This window comes from Perca flavescens, chromosome 13, assembly GCF_004354835.1.
Source record: "Perca flavescens isolate YP-PL-M2 chromosome 13, PFLA_1.0, whole genome shotgun sequence".
NCBI lineage: Eukaryota > Metazoa > Chordata > Actinopteri > Perciformes > Percidae > Perca > Perca flavescens.
In genome coordinates this window covers 594,363-604,223 of record NC_041343.1, presented here as the reverse complement: position 1 = coordinate 604,223, position 9,861 = coordinate 594,363, and positions in this window count along the sequence as shown.

The window sequence follows — 9,861 nt, the reverse complement described above, 5'->3', positions numbered from 1 at the left end:
AAACCTAGTATACTTTTTCGATTCCAATAAATGAAACCACTTCACTTATAAATGTCTCCTCGTATTCCTTTTATGAAAGAAAAACACATTATTTGATACACTTTCATTGCACCCCTAAAGTTTTAAATGCGCTCCTAAATTTTTCAATTTAGGAGGATTTTTCACAATACGGGTTATTTGTCAGGGGCAAGATTCAAAAAGGTCAGAAAAAGTATTGTGTAATAATAACTCAACAAAAACATACAATTTTAGAAATATGTATTCACACTGTATTCAACAATTACACCAACATCCATCCATACCCTGTACCCATACATCCACGCCCTGTACCCATACATCCAAGCCCTGTACCCATACATCCACGCCCTGTACTCATACATCCATACCCTGTACCCATACATCCACGCCCTGTACTCATACATCCATGCCCTGTACCCATACATCCACGCCCTGTACTCATACATCCATACCCTGTACCCATACATCCATACCCTGTACCCACACATTCATGCCCTGTACCCATACATCCATACCCTGTACCCATACATCCACGCCCTGTACTCATACATCCACGCCCTGTACTCATACATCCATACCCTGTACCCATACATCCACGCCCTGTACTCATACATCCATACCCTGTACCCATACATCCATACCCTGTACCCACACATTCATGCCCTGTACCCATACATCCATGCCCTGTACCCATACATCCACGCCCTGTACTCATACATCCATACCCTGTACCCATACATCCATGCCCTGTACCCATACATCCACGCCCTGTACCCATACATCCATGCCCTGTACCCATACATCCACGCCCTGTACTCATACATCCATACCCTGTACCCATACATCCATGCCCTGTACTCATACATCCACGCCCTGTACTCATACATCCACGCCCTGTACCCATACATCCATGCCCTGTACTCATACATCCACGCCCTGTACCCATACATCCACGCCCTGTACCCATACATCCACGCCCTGTACTCATACATCCACGCCCTGTACCCATACATCCACGCCCTGTACTCATACATCCACGCCCTGTACTCATACATCCACGCCCATGTCCACGCCCAGGGCCCTATTTCAGGAAGGAGGTTTACCGAACTCTGAGTCTAACCCTGATGTCTGAGTTGATTTACCCTGAGATGGAAACTCTGAGTTTTCGGTTCCAGAACAGCTGATATGAGTTGGTTCAATCAACTCAGAGTAGGTTCATGCGTGTGCACCACCACAATAAAAAGGCAGCATGAATGGAGCCATGATACTACGATTCACCATGGTAACAACCACAAACGGGTCGGCCGAGATACTCATGCGCACAAAGAGCGAGTTAAAAAAAACTAAAAACACAGCGGCTGCTGCAAAAAAGAGAGAATTTGCGTGGGAGAAAATTAGAGTAGAGGCGTATATTCCAATAAAGTGTATATCATATTTAATCATAAGTATAGCCTCATATTACTGGTGAAATGGTATTGAACCTATAATCTATTTAATTTAGGTGCAACACTGCGGACGAAAAAGTCCTTGTCCTACTAATCCCATTCTGAGGATGCAGCACCATCATTATCAGAATTATAATCCATAATCTTTTATTTCAAAGGGTTTACATCATTCACCTGCAATTCTGTGGGACTCCTTTTAAAAACGTTTAAAACACGTTTCAGAGTGAGTCACACTCTTCTGACGGTACTTTGCTACAGCGGCTTTACTAAAAGGGTGAGGCTATTTGCACCCCTGGTACAATTAGCAGTGCATGCTATTCGTACCCTGGTACAATTAGAAATGAATGCTATTAGTACCCCGCCGGTGCACACAGCAATGTGTTCTATTAATACCCTATCTGGTACAAATATCAACATATGCTATTTGCACCCCTGTGCATTTACATTTACGCTCTGACATTTTTACCCCAACTATAACCAATCCCACTCCGAAAAAATTCGCGGGCCCTGACTTGCGCAATTGCGTGCAAATTATCCAATCCAAAATTACAAAATCACCTCATAGTGGAAATGAACTCCAAACTCCCATACCAAAGGTAAGCATTCTAACCACTCACCTAGCAGTTCTTACAGGATGTTGAACAACTGTTTATCACTTCCTTTCTTCAAGCCTCGGTTGCTAGGTAACCGAACTGTATACAAAAAATCGATACTAACTAACAAACTAACGGTTGTATGCTTTCACTGAAGACAGAAAGCGCAACTGTAGTATCCATTTTCCGCTAGAAATTCAATTGTTATAAACTTTAGAGACAAAACTTCCCTAATATGCCAGTTTCTGCGGTCATGGAAGATGAACGTCTGCCATGATTTTGGTGCACGCGAGCAACGTTTTTGTTGTTGTTACGTCACAGGGTGTAAATAGCTCAGCTGTGTGGCCGAGGCTATTCGCAAATAGACACTCCGTTACTAAAATGTTCCACATCACCAGTGTTGTAAAGACAAATGCCATTTGCAAAAAAACTTAATGTGACACAAATAATCTGCTGGGATGTAAGAGCATAGATGGATGACGTTAGTGATATGAGGACGCATAAGGTTATGTAGCCTAGATTTCATAACTGATCAACTGGGAAGAAAAACGATACCACTCATTTATCTAAAAATGTAAATGTCGGGGCTTCAATATCATCTCCCGACTTATGTTTAACTCTCTGTGAAGTAAAGCAGCTTCTTCATCAATGGGATCGTAGACAAAAGGAAATGCCATGTTTTGAGAAATAAAATGTTTTATAGTCTGCCTAATATGGTTAATAAACCAACATAGTTTTTTTTATTCATGCCGATAAACTGCGCTAAAACGCGCCTGATCCAGACTGAATGAATGATGAGGAAATGAAAGGGCGCTGTGTCAGAGGGAGGAGACTGAGAGAAACTCGAGGTTTGTTGAAGAAAACCTGCTCCCGACCAGGTTAGGCTCACAGGCTCAGTTACCATAGTAACTGACTGAGGTGAAGTTACCATAGTAACTGACTCTGAGGTGAAGTTACCTCTTTTTCTGAAACCGAAAACCCAGAGTTTCCCTCATCTCAGGGTTAACAAACTCAGAGTTTTCACTAAACCTGCTTTCTGAAATACCACCCAGTAGCCATACATTCAATTCATTTCAATTCAATTTTATTTATAGTATCAAATCATAACAAGAGTTATCTCAAGACACTTTACAGATAGAGTAGGTCTGGACCACACTCTATAATTTCCAAAACCCCAACAATTACAGTAATTCCATCAAGAGCAAGCATTAGCAGTGGCTGTTGCGACAGTGGTGAGGAGAAACTCCCTTTTAGGAAGAAACCTCAGCAGACCCAGACTCTTGGTAGGCGGTGTCTGACGGGGCCGGTTGGGGGTGTGATGAAAAGTGGCAATAATAGTCATAATAAAGATAATGGAACAGTGACTACAATGATAGTCGTAGTATGTCATAGCAGGGCACAGCAGGGCGTTACAGGACGTAGCGTGGTACAGCAGAGCATGGGTGGATGCAGTGGACGCGGCAGGACGCAGCAGGACACTGCAGGGAATCGCAGAGCTTAGCAGGGTCTAGCAGGTCCACAGTGACAGCTGCACCCAAGACCCAGATCTTGGTGCCACCCTAATCCAAGGCAATATTCTAGGCGAAGAAGAAACATAAGGACTCCGGGGAGTAAACTCCCCAGAGCTAGATTAGTAACAAGCAGTTTTGGGACAGGATGCATACAAAAGAAAACAAATGAAAAGAGAGAGGAGAGAGCAGCTCAGTGTGTCATAGGAGGGAAGGAACTTCCCCGGCAGTCTAGAATTATAACAGCATGACTAAGAGGGGCCGGTTAAGGAGAGGAGATTTTGTTCGTTTTCATTAACGATTATAACCTTGGTTCCAACAGAGTGGCCCACAGCCTGCACCTGTTCAGCACAATCCCAAACCCACATACTCACTTGTTGGTATAGCAGGGGGCTGCCCTTCTTCCAGTTGATGGCAATGGCGTGGTGTTTTGAAGCCACTTAGACATTAAAGTTTGCATCCTTAAAGGAACACGCTGACTTATTGGGACTTTATCTTATTCACTGTAACCCCCAGAGTTAAACTAGTCCATACATACCCTTCTCATCTCCGTGCGTGCTGTAACACTGTCTGACGGGTCCAGCATTAGCTTAGCTTAGCACAGATCCTGCAGGTAACTGGTTCCAACTAGCCTACTGCTCCCAATTGTGACAAAAGTGACAAAATAACTCCAACATGTTCCTATTTACATGTTGTGATTTGTAGAGTCACAGCGTGTACAAAAAACAACGTAACATGAGACACAGCCATCTTCTAACAGTAAACAAACCGGGAACTATATTCTCAGACAGGCTTGCTGCGAGCATATCACTCCACCCAAGTACTATATTCTTCCGCCTGAGAATATAGTTCCAGGTTTGTTTACAGTTAGAAGACAGCTGTGTGTATGTAAATAGGAAGATGTTGGTGTTATTTTGTCACTTATTGGGAGCAGTAGGATTACTGGAACCATTCAGCTGCATGTTCTGTGCTGGCCTGATGCCGCTGGAACCGTCAGACAGCATTACAGCACACACGGAGATGAGAAGGGTATGTATCGACTGGTCTAACTCTGGGGGTTACGGTGAATAAGCTAAACTCCCAATAAGTCGGCGTGTTCAAAAGTGAACCAGTTGCCTGACTGAACCAGCTCCAGCGACTGCCCGACGGTTGCTGTGAAAATCCTATTTCGGCCCTCACCACCACAAGACCCATCATAAAAGTAAGGCTGACCCATGGGTGGGCCGACAGAATAGATTCACCTCCCTGACGCCCATGAAGGGAGGAGGGACTCTGCAGCATTGGTGATAATAGCCCAGTCTTAGCGCCCTTTCCATCCATTCCAGTAACACAGTTGCTGTGTTAGGAGCAGCAGCAGGGCTGGGACAGGAACTCTAGCTCCTCCTGGGATGATCCAGTAGATCAACCTCCTCCATGCCCATACATGGAGGAGGAACACTGCAGAACTGTCCGACACGGAAAGGACCAAGCTAGTGATGAGGTCCGTGAACTCATCATCGCGGGCTCGTTTGTAAACATGCAGCAGCTTATATAACGTCACCGTGACTTATCCCTCTTATCTGTGAGGTGAGACACGTGTGACCCCCCCCCCCCCCTACACGGAAGCGGCGGTGGCCAGAACGCGGTTAGTTATGTTAGGGAAGTGCTTTCTAACAACATCATGTGGAGTATAGCGTTTCTGAGTGGACACAGCGCCACCACGCTCAGTGCTTGGTGCAGCGTCGTTCAGCGCCGACATTTAAGAGGCAGACATTAACGCAACTTGGTAGGGAAACGGAAAAACGTTGTCACCTGACACTCAGCATCTCTCCCAACTGTCTCAGTCTGTTCTTAAATTCTGCTTTTTGGATTTACAGTTTGGGATATAAAAGCAAGCTAGGACAAATAAAACGGAAATGAAGTGAAGAAGTGAAGATAATGTCCTCAGCCTTTATTGAGCCATGAAGAAAACACAGGGGCTGCTTTACCCTTGATACATTTTTAATGAGCCTGTCTTTGTTTGGCTCCCTGCTATTTCAGGAGAATGTTCAGTCAACACAAATTTGATCATGTACACTGTACATGCCTTTGTTATTTGCTGCGAGAAAAGAGTCAGTGTTGACTGATTAATATCTGTCACGGACTGATAGTAGATCAGGTACACACAGATCAGTCTGCAGAAAAGTGACACATTTGTTGCATTGGCTCTGTATTTGGCACATATGGAATGGAATGAAAGCATGACGATAAAGTACTGACTCTCCATGTTAGTGAGGCTAGTGTAAGAACTCTAGGCCCTTCTATCTATGGACCAATGATTATGGTAACTAAACTGCAGTGGACAGGCACAACTACAGCTGTGTGCTGCCTGTGCCTCAATGTGAATGATGAATAATATCAAGTCAACTTGAAAAGCAGTTACATCGATATTCTGTTATCTTTATGGTGGTAGGCTTTCAATTGGTTTTGATTCAATATGGCAAAAAACATAAGTAACCATAGAAGTAACCAGCCCAGTTATTGTCTGCGGTGTAATATACCGTGACTCAGTGACTTTATTCTAAGTCAATAGGCTCGTTGGAGATGAACTGCGCCTCGCCTGTAAAATGGCCAAGAGCAGGCGGCACCAGGCGGGGGGGGCGGTGACAAAAAGCTGCGGTAAAGTCAGTCAGTTTACAGCCTATAGGCTGAACAGGAAGTTACAGAAACAGCCACATAATGTTACAAAATGTTATCAGACCCATATATCAGCTTGTACACAGTCTTCAGTTGTTTTTATTAAAACAGAGGAGCTGTTCAAATGCTCTACATGCAATCTGTTGTTGATGTTAACAACAGACTGTAGATGATCTGTAATCTGAACAGATTTAGTCTCTCTGATTTCTAAATGTAACTCTCAGCCACACTACATGTCTTCTGTAAACAGAATAAGCAGCTGCGCTGCCAGCGTCTCAGAACTGCGGCTGCCTTGATCTCGTGAGGTTATCGTTGCCCACGCGTGCATGACGTCAGAGCAAGTCGGGATCAAGTCAGACACAAATCTAACCAGCAAGCAACGGGCGGCGATTCTACGCTGCTGCTTGAATCTGGCTATAAAAGAAATCGGGTTAATTGATATCTGGAGAGAATTAAATCCTTTTTTATTTTCTTAATTTTGCTCAAGATCTGAACAGGGTTGGTGGCTGCGACATGGGTAGCATGGACCTTTCAGACCATAGCCCCATTTATTTAATATTAAATCTTGAACAGTATCGGAAAGATACCCTATGGAGATTAAACACTTTTGTACTGAATCAGATGAAGGAAGAAATTAAGAAGGATATTGTTGAATACTTGGAACAGAACGACATTTGTCCCCCTCCAATATTATGGGATGCATGTAAAGCTGTGCTTCAAGGCAAGATAACTGGATACAGTGCTCACCTAAAGAGAGTAAGGCATAAAGAGTTAATTCAATTGAATGCGGAATTAAAACAATTGGAGCAATATCACAAAGATACAAATGATCAGAAAATTAGAGAGCTACTTAGTAAGAAAAATAATGAAATAAATCAGATTTATACAAAAGATATACAAAAAAAGTTGATTTTTACAAAACAAATATTATGAAGGGGGCGGCAAAGACAACAAACTATTAGCTTATAGGTTGAAAAAACAACAAGCAGAGAATTCAATTCATAAAATAAAAAAATCCTATTACTAATTCTATGCATTACAAATTAAAAGAAATACAAGATTGTTTTGAAAAATATTATAAAAAACTATACTCCCAACATCAAATTGATGGAGAGGAAATGGAAGATTTCTTTCAGAAGATTAATCTGCCTAAATTGAATAGTGAACAAAGTAGGAATCTCATAGATATAATAACGGAGAAAGAAATTTGTTCAGCCATTTCACATCTTAAACCAAATAAGGCTCCAGGACCGGACAGATTCCCTTCCGAATGGTAGAGTCATGGATGGTTCTCTGTGTTGCAGTCCACCTTTAATTGGGTTCTTAAAGAGAACAGTATACCCCCCCTCTTGGAGGGAGGCGGGCATATCCTTAATTCTGAATGCGGTAATTTTAGACCAGTAAACGTGTTGAACCAGGATTATAAAATCTTTACCCATATACTAACCAAACGAATAGAGGGATTGTTACCACTAATTATTAGCCTTGACCAGACGGGTTTTATTCCTGAAAGACAAACTCAAGATAGTATCAGAAGGACATTACACCTAATTAACCATGTAACAAAATATAATTTAGAAGCAGTATTAGTGGGGCTAGATGCAGAAAAAGCTTTTGATTGTGTAATTTGGTCTTTTTTGTATAGAGTTTAGGACAAAATGTGGATTTAATAGTACCTTTATTAAAATAATACGAGCTCTCTACGATAGCCCAAGTGTGAGAATTAAAATAAATGGGGCTGTCTCTAGCCCCTTTCCATTAGAACGAGGAACAAGACAAGGCTGCCCAATTAGCCCCCTTTTGTTTAGCAATCTTTATTGAGCCCCTGAGCCAATGGATCACTCAGGACGACAATATTAAAGGAATTGCTATAAATGGGGGGGGACAAATTATTTTGTTATTCGCTGATGATGTATTGGTGTATTTATCCAACCCTGTGTAATCTTTGGCACAGTTATTGGAACTCTTTGAACAATATGGATCCTTCTCTGGATATAAGCTGAATGTTCCCAAAACGCAAATTCTCTGTTTTAAATACAGCCCCTCTGTAAATGTGAAAAATAAGCACAATTTGAAACATTCTGTTTCTTCTCAGTTTCGCCAGTGATGACCTTAAGGGTCTGCCACAGTGTCTTTGGATTTTTAGCAGATTGTGTAATCTGGTGTTGAAAATAGACCGCCTTAGCCTTAGTTCAACTGTACATTTATTTCTAATTTGAATGAAATTATATTTGCTCTCTGGGGTTCGACAAAACCCATAGATTTTAAGGAGAGAAGCCTTCTGTTTTAGGAGTTGAAATATATCAGAGTTTATCCATGGTAATTTACACTGCCTAGGTCGAACCTTGCTGGCAGTGGTATATTTGTTTTGTATTTTTTGAAATTTAGTGTGAAATTGCATTAGAATTTGTTCTGGGTTTTCCAGTGACAGTTCGTCACTCCAGTCAGTAGCACTAAATTCAGCATTAAATTGAGGTAGTTTTGAAATTGGTATTTTTTAGGCAGCGTGGGGGGCGTGAGTTTTAGAAGATTTTAAAATTGTCCTAACTGCATAGATGAGTGAGTGATCTGAAATAGCAGCATCTATGACACCAGATATTGCATATTTTGAGGGCTTATTAGTGAAAATAAGATCCAGAGTTGAGCTGCGTGTTTTACCAATTCTTGTTGGTTCCTTGATTAGTTGATAAAGTCCTAGTTTCATTGCAATCTTTCAAAAATTTTGATGAGCCATCATTCCAGTCAAGATTGATATCACCCAGAATTACAAGCTCCTTTGTTGTAATAGATTTAATCAGAAAGCTGAGATAGATAGGCATTTACACTGACATTAGGAGGCTTGTAGGTGACAATAATGGTAATTGCATGTTGGGGTGTAAAATGTACTACCAGTTTTAATGTTTCAGTTTTAGTTTCAAATTTTTATATAAAGTGCACATATTTGTGACTCACATAGAAGGCAACTCCACCGCCAGTCTTACCAGTGCGGTCTTTTCGATACAATTCATAATTTTCAATGGATAGAAAAGAATCAGGAAAACTGGGAGTTAACCATGATTCTGAGATCACCATTACATGTGCTTTTGACTGCGCAAGCAAGATTTTAAATTTGTCTAATTTGGGAACAAGGCTTCGGGTATTTAAATGGCAGATTTTAAAGCCTTTGGTGCTACCAAGTTGACTTAAATTAGTTGGACTTTTTCTTGTATGAGGTGTTCTTCTTTGTACTTTCACTGTTTTGACTAAAGGAGAAAGAATTTCGGAGGGTAAAGTCAGAAGAGATGGAGGAGTGAGAGTAGTCGGAGCTGGAAATCTAAGTTATCTTGAATTGCAGGTAAAAACATATGCTGATTTATAGTAGTAAAAAGTCTGTTGCAGTTTGCATGTGCGTATAGTCCCCATAAATGCAATATGCCTAAAGTTGTCAAAAAAATATTTGAGTCAGGCTTGGGGTTAAGCTCAACATTTCCAATAAATAGAAGGATAGTTATTAAAAGTCTTGATGTGGTCAAAACGTATTTAGACTTATTTTCATTAGTGTCCTTTGGTTTAGCATCAGTTATTATTATTATTATTATTATTATTGGCAAAAACCAAAAAAGGCGGGGTCGCTCTCCCATGCTTAAAAGATTACTATACTGC